This window comes from Erythrolamprus reginae, chromosome 2, assembly GCF_031021105.1.
Source record: "Erythrolamprus reginae isolate rEryReg1 chromosome 2, rEryReg1.hap1, whole genome shotgun sequence".
Classification (NCBI taxonomy): Eukaryota; Metazoa; Chordata; class Lepidosauria; order Squamata; family Dipsadidae; genus Erythrolamprus; species Erythrolamprus reginae.
The window spans coordinates 208,923,296-208,941,238 of NC_091951.1; the positions used below are offsets into that span (position 1 = coordinate 208,923,296).

Here is a 17,943-nt window from a genome sequence, read left to right on the forward strand (position 1 = left end):
TAGCGAGGCCCCTCAGGCAGAGGATGAGGGGCTGTTCCAAGGGGAAGTTGTTGTAAGTAAGGTGCATAATGTTGCCAAACGATCAGGTGCAGTTAGTAGAAATAAAAAGAGGATGCATTTTCTTGTGGGTGACTCGACTGTTAGAGGTGTTGATTTGGGATAGAATAAGGATGTGGTGAAGCTGATGAGGTGTCTCCCAGGGGGAAGTGCCAGCAGGGATAGGAGGTGGATTACAAATATTGTGAAGGATGTGAGTAAAGTTAATAACATTGATGTGGTGGTGCATCTTGGCACAAATGGTTTGTCCTGGAGAAATGCTAATCTAGTAAAAAGAGATTTACAATGTCTTAGCATGGAGCTGGGCAGAATAACTGATTTAGTGACTTTCTCAGAGATGTTACCGGTTTGTGGTCAGGAGGATAAAACAACTTGTATTGCAGAGTTTAACGTGTGGTTAAGGCAGTGGTGTAAAGCTGAAGGTTTTGGCTATGTTAGTCATGATATCAGTAGGTGGTCTAATAGTGAGTTGTTTAAGAGGGATGGTTTGCATCCATCATACAGAGGTACTCAGGTGCTTGGTGAGGAGTTCAGAACTTTTTTGGACAGGCATTTTAGACTAGGTAAAAGGGACAGAGATGAAATTGATGTGGATGATTTCTGTCCCTGAACAAAAAAGATAAATCAGTTTGTTGAAGTTTATGAAAAGGGAGCTGTAAATAAAATAGATGGAGTTGTTGATGATAAGGGGCAAACAAATAATGATAATAATGTTCTTTGTGTAATGGAAGTGGAAGTGATGTGCCAGTGCCAGGAGGCTGTTAGGGTCTGGATAGGTATCAACAGGCTCAAATTCAACCCTGACGAGACGGAATGGCTGTGGGTTTTGCCTCCTAAGGACAATTCCATCTGTCTGTCCATTACCCGGGGGGGGAATCATTGACCCCCCTCGGAGAGGGTCTGCAACTTGGCTATCTCCCTCGATCCACAGCTCACATTAGAGAACCATCTTTCAGCTGTGGCGAGGGGGACGTTTGCCCAGGTTTGCCTGGTGCACCAGTTGCGGCGCTATCTGGATCGGGACTCACTGCTCATAGTCACTCATGCCCTCATCACCTCGAGATTCAACTACTGTAATGCTCTCTACATGGGGCTACCTTTGAAAAGTGTTTGGAAACATCAGATCGTGCAGAATGCAGCTGCGAGAGCAATCATGGGCTTCCCAAGGTATACCCATGTTACACCAACACTCTACAGTCTGCATTGGTTGCCGATCAATTTCCGGTCACAATTCAAAGTATTGGTTTTGACCTATAAAGCCCTTCATGACATTGGACCAGAATAACTCCGGGACCGCCGTCTGTCGCAAGAAACCCAGCGACCGATTAGGTCCCACAGAGTTGGCCTTCTCCAGGTCCCGTCGATTAAACAATGTCGTCTGGCGGGTCCCAGGGGAAGTGCCTTGTCTGTGGCAGCCCCGACTTTCTGGAACCAGCTCCATCCGGAGATTAGAACTGCCCCCACCCTCCTTGCCATTTGTAAACCCCTTAAAACCCACCTCTGCCGTCAGGCATGGGGGAATTGAGACACACACACACCCCCGGGCCTATACAATTTATGTATGGTATGTTTGTGTGTATGTCTGTTTTAATAATGGGGGTTTTAAAAGTTTTTTAAAAATTTATTAGATTTGTGATGAATTGTTTTATTGTATGCTGTGAGTTGCCCCGAGTCTACGGAGAGGGGTGGCATACAAATCTAATAGATAGATAGATAGATAGATAGATAGATAGATAGATAGATAGATAGATAGATAGATAGATAGATAGATATTCATTTATTTATTTGTTTGTTTGTTTATTTATTTATTTATTTATTTATTTGATTTGTATGCCACCCCTCTCCAGAGACTGGGGGCGGCTAACAGCGACAATAAAACAGTGTACAATAGTAATTTGGTATTGATGATTAAAAATCTATTAATATAAAAACCAAACATACATACATACATACTATGCATAGAATTGTAAAGGCCTAGGGGGAAAGAGGATCTCAATTCCCCCATGCCTGGCGGCAGAGGTGGGTTTTAAGTTGTTTACGAAAGGCAAGGAGGGTGGGGGCAGTTCTAATCTCTGGGGGGAGTTGGTTCCAGAGGGCTGGGGCTTCCACAGAGAAGGCTCTTCCCCTGGGTCCCGCCAGGCGACATTGCTTAGTTGACGGGACCCGGAGAAGATCCACTCTGTGGGACCTAACTGGTCGCTGGGATTCGTGCAGCAGAAGGCGGTCCATGAGGTAATCTGGTCCGGTGCCATGAAGGGCTTTATAGGTCATAACCAACACTTTGAATTGTGACCGGAAACTGATTGGCAACCAATGCAGACTGCGGAGTGTTGGTGTAACATGGGCATATTTGGGAAAGCCCATGATTGCTCTCGCAGTTGCATTCTGCACGATCTGAAGTTTCCGAACATTTTTCAAATGTAGCCCCATGTAGAGAGCGTTACAATAGTCAAGCCTCGAGGTGATGAGGGCATGAGTGATCGTGAGCAGTGACTCCCGGTCCAAGTAGGGTCGCAATTGGTGCACAAGGCGAACCTGGGCGAACGTCCCCCTCGCCACAGCTGAAAGATGTTTCTCTAATGTGAGCTGTGGATCGACGAGGACGCCCAAGTTGCGAACCTTCTCTGAGGGGGCCAGTGATTCTCCCCCCAGGGTAATGGACGGACAGATGGAGTTGTCCTTGGGAGGTAAGATCCACAGCCACTCCGTCTTGTCTGGGTTGAGTTTGAGCTTGTTGACACTCATCCAGGCCCTAACATCCTCCAGGCACTGGCCCATCACTTCCACTGCTTTGTTGGCTGGACATGGGGTGGAGATGTATAACTGGGTATCATCGGTGTATTGATGATACCTCACCCCATGCCCTTGGATGATCGCACCTAGCGGTTTCATGTAGATATTAAATAGCAGGGGGAGAGGACCGACCTCAGACCCCCTACTAACACCGACTGCAACCGACCAGAGAGGTATGAGGAGAACCACTGAAGAACAGTGCCTCCCACTCCCAACCCCTCTAGTCGGTGCAGAAGGATACCATGGTCAATGGTATCGAAAGCTGCTGAGAGGTCAAGAAGCACCAGGACAGAGGACAAGCCCCTGTCCTGGGCCCGCCAGAGATCATCCATCAACGCGACCAAAGCAGTTTCCGTGCTGTAGCCAGGCCTGAATCCAGACTGCTGAGGACCTAGATAATCGGCTTCTTCCAAGGACCGCTGGAGCTGAAGTGCCACCACCTTCTCAACAACCTTCCCCATAAAGGGAAGGTTGGAGACTGGACGGTAGTTATTGAGTATGACTGGGTCCAGGGAAGGCTTCTTGAGGAGGGGGCGCACAAGTGCCTCCTTATAAGGAGCCAGAAAGGACCCACTCCCCAAGGAGGCATTGACAATCTCCCGGACCCAGCTCCGCGTCACCTCTCAACTGGCCTAAACCAACCAAGAGGGACACGGATCCAGTAGACAGGTGGCAGAACACACAGCTCCATTGGCCTTGTCCACTTCCTTAGGTGTCACCAAGTCAAACCTCTCCCAGACAGATGGACAAAGACATTTAGCCCCAGTCACCTTGACTGACTCGTTGTCAGTTGACTCTGTTTTACAATTGGAGTCGAGGTCCGCTCGAATCCGAGCAATTTTATCAGCGAAAAACGTGTTAAAATCCTTGGCACTACTCTGCAAGGGCTCCCCAACTCCCCCCTGGTTAAGAAGGGAGTGGGTTACCCTAAACAGAGCGGCCAGGTGGGATTCCGCTGATGCAATAAAGGTGGCATGATACGCGCATCTTGCCCCCTTGAGTGCCACTTTGTAAGTCATAATATGAGCTCTTACAAGTGTTCGATCGGATTCGGACTTACTCTTCCTCCATCGCTTCTCTAGACGTCTCTTCTGGCATTTCAATTCCTGGAGTTTCTCATTGAACCATGGAGCTCTACGGGGTCTAGTGCCATGGAGAGGTCGCAGCGGTGCAATTCGGTCAAGGGCCTCCACTGCAGCCTTGTTCCAGGCCTCAGCCAGAGACTCTGCCAAACTGTGGACGAGTGCATCTGGAAGAGCCCCAAGCGCCTTCTGAAAGCCTTCTGGATCCATCAGGCCCCTGGGGCGGAACAACTTAATCGGTTCCGCCTCCCTGCGAGAGAGGATTGGAGCCAGGAAGTCAAGCCACAGTAGAAAATGGTCTGACCATGAGAAAGACAATACTTCTAAGCCCCTTAATCTCAGACCATTACTCAGTTGCTCAGAGAGGAATACCATGTCGGGTGCGTGCCCCCCCTTATGAGTCGGACCCTGCACTACTTGAGTCAGGTCCATGGCTGTCATGGTGGCAATGAACTCCTGTGCCAGCCCAGAGGATCCGCCGAGCGACGGCAGGTTGAGGTCCCCCAAGACCATAAGCCTAGGGAACCCCACCACCAGCCCGGCCACTTCCCCCAGCAGCACAGGCAGGGGTGTTGACACGCAGCTGGGAGGCAGGTACGTGAGTAACAAGCCCACCCAAACCCCTAGGTCCAACTTCACCAGGAGGGACTCGCAACCTGCAATCTCTGGAGCAAAGAGTCTACGCAGGCACAGGCTCTCCCTGGCTATAATAGCCACTCCTCCCCCAATTCCCTGGGGTCGAGGCTGATGCCATATCCGAAATCTGGCTGGGCAGATTTCAGAGAGAGGAACTCCTCCCTCCAGGCCCAGCCAGGTTTCGATCACACAAGCCAGGTCGGCCTCCTCATCCAGGATCAAATCCCGGATGAGGAGAGCTTTATTTACTACCGACCTGGCATTGAGTAGCAACAGCTTGAGCCCAGGGCCAGACTTACACTCATCACCAGTGCCTTGAGTTAAGCTCATGGAGCCGGAACAAGGGATCGTTATTAAGCAGCGATCCCTCCTTCCCCTGGAATGGCTAGCTCCATGGCTTCCGCCATATCTGCCTCTCTCCAGCAAGACCGGGATATTTTGACCCTCCGCCACCCCAGAGATAAGTGTTCCCCCACCTTCTGCCCTTCCAGTGTCAGGTGTGCCTGAAATTTCATTCATATCATATTCATTCATTTCATACATATTATAATCCCACCCACCCACCCTGTTCCATCTATCACCCCCTTCCCATTCATTTCCATTCACAATATTCCATTCATTCCAATAATTACTAACATAATCCCATTCATTCATACCATAAATACATTAATCCCTAAAAAATAGTTAAAAAATTAAAAATACATAATACATATACCAGAAATATAAAATAGCCTAAATGTACTAATTAATTATCAATTACTAAAACTAGTACTGGATGTCAAATTATTAAATATTTTTAAAGACCAAAATACAGGGGGGGGGGGGATCAGTTAAAAATCAATTAGTTAGCAGTTCTTAGATCATCAACAGCTAGGTGGCGCCAGACTCTGAGTCAATTAAGTTCTGGAAAAAGTCCAGCATAAATGTCCAAGTCTTTAATTAATGAGTCCCTGGGGGAAAGAAAGATCTCTTTAGTGCCATCCGCTGCCACCGCCTGGCACTCCCAGTTCGTAAATTGTGTCTCAAATTATTATTAACTCGGACTCCTGCGTCTCTACAGCTCCCCCGGCTCTCGGTGTTCACTCTGGTCACCCTGTGATAGTTACTGTTCTTACTGGGCAACAACTCCAGTTCTCCACACTCTCCTCTCACCGCGATACCGCGATCCCGCACAGTCTCTCAGTAATGCCGAACAGCCTCAGAACAGCTCCTCGCCCTCTCCTCAGCCTCGGCCTTCCTTCTCTCTCTGCAGTAACCTCCTTTCCCTTGATAATGACAGTCCCCTTGGTAATGACAGCTCTAGTATAATCCTTCACTCCGATAGATAGATAGATAGATAGATAGATAGATAGATAGATAGATAGATGATAGATAGATAGATAGATAGATAGATAGATAGATAGATAGATAGATAGATAGATAGTTTTTAAATCAAGGGTTTTTAACTGTTTTGCTTTTTAATCATTGAATTTGTATTTTGTATTGTTGTTGTGAGCCGCTCCGAGTCTTCGGAGAGGCGGCACACAAATCTAATAAATTATTATTATTATTATTATTATTATTATTATTATTATCATCATCATCATCATCATTATTATTATTATTATTATGCACAAATGCTCGAAGCTTGAGCAACAAGCTCTGTGAATTAATGGCCATAATATCTAGAGATAATTTGGATCTGGTTGCCATAACTGAGACATGGTTTAAGGACTCCAATGAATTGGAAATATCCATACCAGGATATGCATTGTATAGGAAGGATAGGCATTTAAACTAGGTAAACAGGCATTTAAACTAGGTAAAGGGGACAGAGATGTAACTGATGTGGGTGATTTCTGTCCCCGACCAATGAGGATAAAGCAGTTTTTGGAAGCTTATGAAAAGGGAGCTGCAAATGAAATAGATGTAGTTGTTGATGATAAGGGGCAAACTAATAATGAAAATAATGTTCTTCGGGTAATGTGCACGAATGCTCGAAGCTTGAGCAACAAGCTCTGTGAATTAATGGCCATAATATATAGAGATAATTTGGACCTGGTTGCCATAACTGAGACATGGTTTAAGGATTCTAATGAATGGGAAATATCCATACCAGGATATACACTGTATAGGAAGGATAGAATAGAGAGAAGGGGAGGTGGAGTAGCCATTTATATTAAAGAAAGTCTAAAAACAACACTAATTCGCAATACATGTCAAGATCTAGAGACTCTCTGGATTTGCATGCAAAATAAAGAAGGTTCTGTCATTAGAATTCGGGTGATCTATAGGCCTCCAGGGCAATCCGAGGAATATGACAACAAGATGGTGGATGAAATTACCCAAATGGCAGTAAAGGGAGATATTGTGGTTATGGGTGATTTCAACATGCCTGATGTTGACTGGAATATCCCTAGTGCCCTTACATGCAAAAGTAAGAATATAGTAGAGGCCTTTACAGGAGCAGCTCTGGCACAGCTGGTTAAGACACCAACTAGAGGGGAGAATATTCTAGATTTAGTTTTTACGAATGGGAATTGGGTTTCAGATGTCAAGGTGGGAGAAAATTTAGGATGCAGTGACCATCTATCTTTGTGGTTTGATGTAAAAACTAATTGTGAGCAATCCTATAATGCAACCAAAGTATTGGATTTCAGAAAAACAAATTTTAATGCAATGGGGGAATATTTAGAAAATGAATTAAAGGGGAGGGATAAAATGGCAGGAGCGAGCACCCAGTGGACTGTATTAAAAAAGGCCATCTTAAAAGCCACTGGACTGTATGTAAGACAAATAACTAAAGGTAAAAGGAAGAAGAAACCGCTATGGTTTAGCAATGATGTAAGGGCTATAGTCAATGAAAAAAAGGCTGCCTATAGGAGGTATAAAGAGTCTGGAAGTATAGCTGATAGGGAGGTGTATAAAATGAGACAGAAAGAGGCGAAACAGATAATATATGCTGCTAAAGCCTCAAAAGAGGAAGAAATTGCCAAATCTGTAAAGGGGGATAAAACCTTCTTCAGATATATTAGTGATAAGAAGAAGAAAAACTGCAGCATCACGAAACTTAGTACCGGGAATAATACATGCATTAATGGGAATAAGGAGATCGCTGACCATTTCAATAGCTACTTCTGTTCAGTTTTCTCAAAAGACACCATACAAAATAATACTATAGAGGGATATAGCATTGCTCCCAGCTGTACGGATTCAGCTCCAGTGATCTTAGAAGCCGATGTCTTAGAAGAACTTGAACGATTAAAGATAAATAAGGCAATGGGTCCAGATGGCATCCACCCCAGAGTTCTTAAAGAACTCAGATCTGTCATTACTACCCCCCTGACTGATTTGTTTAACCAATCGTTGTTAACAGGAGAAGTTCCTGAGGATTGGAGAATGGCCAGTGTTGTTCCTATTCACAAGAAGGGCAGTAGAGAAGAAGCTGGTAACTACAGGCCAGTTAGCTTGACATCAGTTGTAGTTAAAATGATGGAGACTCTACTCAAAAAGAGGATAAATCAGCACCTAAAAACAATAACTTATTGGACCCAAATCAGCATGGCTTTACTGAAGGCAAATCATGTCAGACTAATCACATTGATTTCTTTGACTATGTCACAAAGGTGTTGGATGAAGGTGGTGCCGTGGATATTGCCTACCTGGACTTCAGCAAAGCCTTTGATATGGTTCCACATAAAGAGCTGATAGATAAATTAGTGAAGATTGGACTTAATCCCTGGATAGTTCAATGGATTTGAAGCTGGCTGAAGCATAGAAATCAGAGAGTTATTGTTAATGGCGAGTATTCTGAGCAGAGTCAGGTTACAAGCGGTGTGCCACAAGGGTCTGTTCTGGGTCCTATTCTTTTTAATATGTTTGTGAGTGACATCGGGGAAGGTTTGGTAGGGAAGGTTTGCCTATTTGCCGATGACTCTAAAGTGTGCAATAGGGTTGATATTCCTGGAGGGGTCTGTAATATGGTAAATGATTTAAGTTTACTAGATAAATGGTCAAAGCAATGGAAACTGCAGTTTAATGTTTCCAAATGTAAAATAATGCACTTGGGGAAAAGGAATCCTCAGTCTGAGTATTGTATTGGCAGTTCTGTGTTAGCAAATACTTCAAAAGAAAAGGATTTAGGGGTAATGATTTCTGACAGTCTCAAAATGGGTGAACAGTGCAGTCAGGCGGTAGGAAAAGCAAGTAGGATGCTTGGCTGCATAGCTAGAGGTATAACAAGCAGGAAGAGGGAGATTATGATCCCGCTATATAGAATGCTGGTGAGACCACATTTGGAATACTGTGTTCAGTTCTGGAGACCTCACCTACAAAAAGATATTGACAAAATTGAACAGGTCCAAAGACGGGCTACAAGAATGGTGGAAGGTCTTAAGCATAAAACGTATCAGGAAAGACTTAATGAACTCAATCTGTATAGTCTGGAGGACAGAAGGAAAAGGGGGGACATGATCGAAACATTTAAATATATTAAAGGGTTAAATAAGGTTCAGGAGGGAAGTGTTTTTAATAGGAAAGTGAACACAAGAACAAGGGGACACAATCTGAAGTTAGTTGGGGGAAAGATCAAAAGCAACATGAGAAAATATTATTTTACTGAAAGAGTAGTAGATCCTTGGAACAAACTTCCAGCAGACGTGGTAGATAAATCCACAGTAACTGAATTTAAACATGCCTGGGATAAACATATATCCATCCTAAGATAAAATACAGAAAATAGTATAAGGGCAGACTAGATGGACCATGAGGTCTTTTTCTGCCATCAGACTTCTATGTTTCTATGTTTCTATGATAGAGTTAGAGAGAAGGGGAAGTGGAGTAGCCATTTATGTTAAGGAAAGTCTAAAAGCAACAGTAATTCAAAATACATGTAAAGAGCTGGAGACTCTCTGGGTTTGCATGCAAACTAAAGAGGGTTCTGTCATTAGAACTGGGGTGATCTATATGACAAGAAGATGGTGGATGAAATTACCCAAATGGCAGTAAAGGGAAATATTGTGGTTATGGGTGATTTCAACATGCCTGACATTGACTGGAATATCCCTAGTGCCCTTACATGCAGAAGTAAGAATATAGTAGAGGCCCTTACAGGAGCAGTTGTGGCATATCTGGTTAAGACACCGACTAGAGGGGAGAATATTCTAGATTTAGTTTTTATGAATGGGAATTGGGTTTCAGAGGTTAAGGTGTGGAAAAAATAGGTTGCAGTGACCGTCTATGTTTTTGTTTGATGTAAAAACTGATTGTGAGCAACCCTATACTACAACCAAAGTATTGGATTTCAGAAAAACACATTTCAATGAATTAAAGGGGAGGGATAAAACAGCAGGAGTGAGTGACCAGTGGACTGTATTAAAAAAAGCCATCTTAAAAGCCACTGTACTATATGTAAGGCAAATAACTAAAGGTAAAAGGAAGAAGAAACCACTATGGTTTAGTAATGATGTAAGGGCTATAGTCAATGAAAAAAAGTCTGCCTGTAAGAGGTATAAAGAATCTGGAAGTATAGCTGACAGAGAGGTGCATAAAATAAGACAGAAGGAGCTATTGATAAATGAAAAAATGGAACTGTTAGGTCAACAGTTCAACGGGGAGGGAGGGGGAACTAGGGGCAGCTCTGTATAAAGTATCTTAGAATTTAAAGCACAACAACCATATAAAGAATAATTATACTCTGAAATGATATAATATGTAAAATACTATATATCTGCTCTTTTTTAATCTTTGTATTGTAATAAAAAAATATTTTTTAAAAAAAATGAGACAGAAGGAGGCAAAATAGATAATATATGCTGCTAAAGCCTCAAAAGAGGAAGAAATTGCCAAATCTGTAAAGAAAGGAATAAAACCTTATTCAGATATATTAGTGATAGGAAGAAGAAAAACTGCAGTATCACAAAGCTTAGTACTGGTGATAATACATACATTGATGGGAATAAGGAGGTTGCTGACCATTTCAATAACTACTTCTGTAGAGTCGGACACGTCCAGTCGGAATAAACTATTATTTATTAAGCTCAGTTAAACAGGAACCATAACAGAACCAACAACATTACTTACATACTGACAGCTTCGTGAGGTAAGAACCAATCACCAACTGAGTAGCTTCCCGCTCCTGGCTGACACACCCCAGATTAACATATCCAATAGGACGAGGCGTTACACATCACTATGGCTTGTCTCCAAGCCACTTCCTGAAATGGGCGGGGACATAACATTCCTTTCCCTTACGTTTGAACATTCGTAATCCTGTAGGTAGGCGGGCTTCCGGCAAATCCTTCCCGAACGCCTAGGGCTGAATTCTCCTTCCACTAACCTCTCTAAGGGCAACGTCTCTGAAGGTCCAGGGTTGTTTTGCTTAGGTTCCTCCCGACTGGACTCCCCTGACCGTAGGTAAGTATTGGTAGCCGGATCTGCTTCTGCTGGGACAGATTCCGTTCCACAGCTTTCCTTTTCCCCTGTCCCTTCCGTGGGAAGGGCCCTACTGCTATCGTCTACTAGTGTTTCTGCCCTCCGAATCCGGACTTGGTCCAGGTGCCTGTGCCATACCCGCCCGTCTGGTAAGGATACTTCAAAAGAACGAGGGCCTAAAACTCTAATTACCTTAGCAGGAACCCACTATCATACGCTCGTGCAAAAACCGGATCTCCCATACCAATGTTTCTGTCCGGTGGGTCTGGCCACGGGGTTTCTGATTCATACCAAGGATGCAACCTGTCCAAAATAATTCTAAGTTTCCTACCCATTAATAACTTGGCCGGAGTTTTCTGGGTAGCCAAACAAGGTGTGGAGTGTTGAGCCAGAAGCAAACCTGCTAGATTCTCGTTCCAAGACCCAGGCGGTAACTTTTTTGAAGAATCTTTAACCGAGCGGACCATCCGTTCTGCTTGGCCATTACTGGCTGGGTGGCAAGGGGAAGTCAGGGCATGCCGGATACCTATGCTCGCCAAGTAAGTTTCAAAAAGGACCGAAGTGAATTGAGGACCGTTGTCCAAAACCAAAAGGTCCGGGTATCCATGGGTAGCAAACAAAGTCCTCAAAGCATCTCTGATTGCATGGGACTGTGTAGAGCGCAGGTGCGCGACCTCCAACCAGCGGGAATGGGCATCTACAACGATTAAAAAAATTTTACCTGAGAAGGGGCCTGCCAAATCTATGTGGATGCGTGCCCAAGGACCCGCAGGAGGCTCCCAGACCAGGGGCCGGGGGCGCTGAGGAGCTGGGCGGTTCTCCTGGCACCTGAGGCAAGCTACCATGCAACCCTCTATCTCTTTATCAATGCCCGGCCACCATACGTAGTCGCGGGCTAGGCCCTTCATCCTTACAATCCCTGGATGGTTACTATGGAGGATGGCCAGGACCCGGCATCGGAGAGGGGGCGGAATGACAACCCTAGGACCCCTCAACAGGCAACCCTTATCTACCGACAGTTCGGATCTGCAGATACCGAATGAGGAAAATTCCGGAGCCAGTGAAGTCTTCGGCCACCCTCGGAGGACCCACTGGTGCACTCTTGCCATGGTAGGATCCCGGGCCGTTGATTCCGCTACTTCTGGCGCAGTCAGGACTAATGGTCCTTCAGTGAGAGCAAAAACTGTGGAAGCCGGAGCAGGGTCCGTCAGGACATCTGGAAGGGGGCATCTATTTAGTGCATCTGCATGGGCTATATGTTTGCCCGGTCTGCATACCAGACGGTAGGAATAATTGGCTAGGAAAATAATCCACCTAGCCATGCGGGGAGAAAGGACTACTGGGCTTTGGCGATTCCCTGCCAAGAGTCCCAAGAGGGGTTGGTGGTCCGTGACCAACTCAATATTCCTCCCGTATAGATAATCATGAAACCTTCTTACCCCCGCAATAAGGGCCAGTGCCTCTTTGTCTATTTGGCCGAAATTAAGCTCAGCCTTTGCTAGGGTCCTAGAAAAAAATGCCAATGGTGCCTCAGCTCCATTCGGAAGCCGATGGCTAAGCACTGCCCCTACCACGAACGGGGAAGCATCACATGTAAGGACCAGTGGTAATGTCGGGGAGTACTGGGTCAAAACAGTATCGGAGGTGAGTATGTCTTTTACGGCCATAAAAGTGCCCACCTCTCTTGGTCCCCACTTCCACTTAGCCTTGTTGTCCAACAGGCGATGCAAAGGTTCTGCTACCGATGCCTTATGGGGAATGAACACAGCGTAGAAGTTCAGCAACCCCAAGAATGCTTGAAGCTCCCCTTTCAAACGTGGTACCGGGGCCTCCCTGATGGCTCGAGTCTTCTCTGGGGTTGGGTGAATACCTAAGGCATCAACTGTGAATCCCAAGAATTCTACCCTGGGCACTCCAAACACACACTTATGTAACTTTAACTTAAGACCCTTTTCCTGGAACTTCGATAAGACTTTCCTAACCCTTACCAATAACTCGGCTTCTGAGGTGGCGGAGACTAACACATCGTCGAAATAGGGCACCGTTCCTTCAATTCCATATAACAATTTTTCCATGAATCCCTGGAATATTCCCGGGGCTATGGATACCCCAAACTGCAATCTACGGCATTTAAATACCCCGCGATGCGTCACAATAGCCTGGGCATCTGCCGTTTCAGGGTCTACAGGCAGCTGCTGGTAGGCCTGCGAGAGATCTAACTTGGCAAAGATACTCCCCTGTCCCAACGAGTGGAGGAGGTGCTGCACCACTGGAAGGGGATAGGAATGGTGGGCTAGTGCTTTGTTTATCGTACATTCATAATCCCCACATAACCGGATTCCCTCATCCGCCTTTACCGCTGTTACAATAGGGGTTTCCCAACGGGACTGATCGGTTGGCTCCAGGACCCCTTGAGCTATTAACCCATCTAATTCGGCATCCACCCTTGGCCGAAGTGCTAGAGGAACCCGGCGGGGTCTTAGTCGGATCTCCGGTACCTGAGGGTCAAGACTAAATGATATTGGTGAACCTGTGTAACAGCCCAGCCTTCCATCGAACACCGCAGGGAATTCCCTGGCCAAGGCTGTAAATGTAGTACCTTCCCGTACCGTATTAACCCCAGTCACCGCTAAGCCTAAAGACTTGAACCAGTCCAACCCCAGCAATTACAATTAAAGGCAAATGTCCCACAAAATTCTTAAAGCGAACAGCAAAGCGTCCTTCGCCAATGACCGGTATGCTTCTTCCTTGGTTATCACGCAGGTTGAAGCTGCATGGAGACAGACCACCGTGTGACAGCTGAGGAAAACAGCGTTTAGCCGTAGACCAGGATACCAGGGAACGAGCCGAACCAGTGTCCACTTGCATAGAACACGATGCCCGGCCTAGGCCAACCTCCACCACAATCTTTTCCGAAGTTGAGGATGTTTCCCGGACTATCGTAGGTATTTTAGAGGGAATTGCTCGAATAACGTTGCACTCATTTCGGCGATATGTAGTGTCTCTAGGAGTTCCCCGGTTCGTGAAGAACCCCGAATCCCACTGGCCATAAGATGCCCCAGTTGGTTGACGCCGCAAACGTCAGACCCTGGCGATGTGGCCTTGGCCACCACACCTCCGGCAAAAGGCATCTTTAAAGGGGCAGCTCAATCGGTAATGGTCGCCCCCGCAACCCCTGCATGGCGACAGCGGCGGCTTCTGGCAATCTATGGCGGGGTCTTTATTCCAGCTGCTTGCCAGATGGCAAACCTCTTCTTCCGACTCCAGAGATTTTTTAATCTCCTGTGGAAGTTGTGAAGGATTGGTGTCCGAAACTGCTGAAGTTGCATTCACAGAGCCCTCCATGGCCACCAGGGATTGGGTAGATAGCTCAAACACTCTGGCCTCAGCCAATGCCGTTTTAAATGTCAGGTTTTTCACTGCCAATAAACGACGTTTGAGACGGCCATCTCTAATGCCAAATACAAGTCTGTCCAGCAAATAGTCCTCCAGGTTATCAAACTCGCAATATAATGCCGCACGGTGGAGGGCTGCTACGAAATCATTAATGGACTCGCCCTCCAGCTGGTTCCTATGGTTAAACTTATAGCGCCTGGCACAACGAGAGGGCGCAGGGGCATAGTGATCCTGCAGTGTTGAAAGAAATGATTGCCATGGCACATCATGAATGGAGGTTGGAGCAAACAAGGCTCGGGCCGTCTCGAACATTTCAGGGCCACAGAAGCCTAAAAAATACGAACGTTTGCGATCCCCAGAAATTTCTGTGTACCCATTCGAGATGAGGAAACAATCAAAACGAGCCACATAAGAATCCCAAGTTTCTCCCTGCGGGTTAAAGGGTGGAAAACTAAGCTGCGTTGCCATGGCGAATTTAAATAACTACCTTCCCTTCAGGGTTCGCATTAAGCACCATTCGTCGCCAGTGTAGAGTCGGACACGTCCAGTCGGAATAAACTATTATTTATTAAGCTCAGTTAAACAGGAACCATAACAGAACCAACAACATTACTTATATACTGACAGCTTTGTGAGGTAATAACCAATCACCAACTGAATAGCTTCCCGCTCCCGGCTGACACACCCCGGATTAACATATCCAATAGGACGAGGCGTTACACGTCACTATGGCTTGTCTCCAAGCCACTTCCTGAAATGGGCGGGGACATAACAACTTCTATTCAGTTTTCTCAAAAGACAGCTTACAATATAACACTATGGATGGATATAGCGTTGCTTCAGGGTTCGCATTAAGCACCATTCATCGCCAGTGTAGAGTCGGACACGTCCAGTCGGAATAAACTATTATTTATTAAGCTCAGTTAAAACAGGAACCATAACAGAACCAACAACATTACTTATATACTGACAGCTTCATGAGGTAAGAACCAATCACCAACTGAATAGCTTCACGCTCCCGGCTGACACACCACGGATTAACATATCCAATAGGACGAAACGTTACACGTCACTATGGCTTGTCTCCAAGCCACTTCCTGAAATGGGCGGGGACATAACAACTTCTATTCAGTTTTCTCAAAAGACAGCTTACAATATAACACTATGGATGGATATAGCGTTGCTTCCAGCTGTAGGGATTCAGCTCCAGTAATTTCAGAGGCTGATATCTAAGAAGAACTTGAATGATTAAATATAAATAGGGCAATGGGTCCAGGTGGCATCAACCCCAGAGTTCTTAAAGATCTCACATCTATCATTGCTACCCCCGCCCCCACTAATTTGTTTAACCAATCCTTTTTAACAGGAGATGTTCCTGATGATTGGAGAGTGGCCAGTGTTGTGCCTATCCACAAGAAGGGCAGTAGAGAAGAAGCTGGTAACTACAGGCCAGTTAGTTTGACATCAGTTATACTTAAAATGATGGAGACTCTACTCAAAAAGACTTTGTCTCAGACTGGTCTAACACCTGGCAACTTCAAATATCAACCAACAAATGCTCTACCCTCCACATTGGCAAAAAGAATCCTAACTGCAGATATGAAATGAATAAACAATCTCTCACTGCTAACCCACATTCTGTAAAAGACCTTGGAATACTAATATCAAATGACCTAAGTGCTAAAGCCCACTGCAACAATATTGCCAAAAAAGCCTCTAGAGTTGGTAACCTGATCCTACGCAGCTTCTGCTCAGGCAATCTCACTCTACTCACAAGAGCCTACAAAACTTTTGCCAGACCCATCCTTGACTACTGCTCATCTGTCTGGAACCCATATCACATCTCAGAAATCAACACCCTTGAAAATGTCCAAAGATATTTCACCAGAAGAGCCCTTCACTCCTCCACTCGAAACAGAATACCCTAAGAAAATAGACTATCAATCCTGGGCCTTGAAAGCCTAGAACTACGGCGCCTAAAACACGATTTGAGTATTACCCACAAGATCATATGTTGCAACGTCCTACCAGTCAATGACTATTTCAGCTTCAACCGCAATAACACAAGAGCACGCAACAGACTCAAACTTAACATGAACCGCGCCAAACTTGACTGTAAAAATTATGATTTCAACAATCGAGTTATCGAAGCGTGGAACTCATTACCGGACTCAATTGTGTCAACCCCTAACTCCCAACACTTCTCCCTTAGACTCCCCACGATTGACCTCTCCAGGTTCCTAAGAGGCCAGTAAGGGGCGTACATAAGTGCACTGGTGTGCCTTTCCTCCCCTGTCCAATTGTCTTTCCTTTTTTTCATCTATCTTATATATTCTCTTCCTTTCATATATCCTCTTCTCTAAGTTCACCTTCACCCTCTTTCTATATTATCACATGTCTATTTTCTTCCTATGTATTTATGTATTGGACAAATGAATAAATAAAATAAAAAAATTTAAAAAATAACTTATTGAACCCAAACCAGCATGGCTTTACTGAAGGCAAATCATGTCATACTTTCATTGATTTCTTTGACTATGTCACAAAGGTGTTGGATGAAGGTGGTGCCGTGGATATTGCCTATTTGAACTTCAGCAAAGCCTTTAATATGGTTCCATATAAGGATAGATAAATTAGTGAGGATTGGACTTAATCTCTGGATAGTTCAGTGGATTTGCAGCTGGCTGAAGCACAGATATCAGAGGGTTGTTGTTAATGGCAAGTATTCTGAGCAGAGATTGGTTACATGCAATATGCCACAAGGATCTGTTCTGGGTCCTACTCTTTTTAATATGTTTGTGAGTGACATAGGGGAAGGTTTGGTAGGGAAGATTTTCCTATTTGCTGATGACTCTAAAGTGTGCAATAGGATTGATATTCCTGGAGGCATCTGTAATATGGCAAATGATTTAAATTTACTAGATAAGTGGTCAAAACAATGGAAACTGCAGTTTAATGTTTCCAAAGGTAAAATAATGCACTTGGGGGGGAAAATCCTTGATGTGAGCATTGTATTGGCAGTTCTGTGTAAGCAAAAACTTCAGAAGAGAAGGATTTAGGGGTAGTGATTTCTGACAGTCTCAAAATGGGTGAACAGAGCGGCCAGCCCGTTGGGAGCCAAAAGGGACACCAGGGGACCCTGGAATAAGGGGTATGTTCTAATTTACCTCACTTCTGGTTCGTTTCCTCCCATGCCACATGGCAAAAAAGCAAGTAAAAAAAAGATGGCGACCACATGCACAGTGCCAAATTTGGCTTCTGCACATGTACAGAAGAAAAACATTTTTAAATTATTTTTTTTTTAATTTAAAAATCCTCCCAAAAAGATGGTGATGCCCACGGACCGGAACCACCCAAATCTGTTTGGTGATATCAGCATGACCATCACCAATAGGTCGGTACCAGTTCAGGCGAACTGATCCAAACAGGAAGAACCCAACCCTGGCCTAAAGTGGTATAGGGTTTCCTGCCTACGCAGGAGGTTGGACTAGAAAACCTCCAAGGTCCCTTCCAACTCTGTTATCATCATTTCTATCTTTTCAAATGGAATTATGGTCATAGGCCAAAA

General features: G+C 45.1%; 1 protein-coding gene across 1 annotated transcript in view; it reads right to left on the minus strand.

The window, feature by feature from the left end:
* The window catches only part of LOC139161887 (A.superbus venom factor 1-like), a 131,615-nt gene that overhangs the window by 51,943 nt on the left and 61,729 nt on the right, over positions 1-17,943 (minus strand). The gene's annotated exons all lie outside the window — the stretch shown is intronic.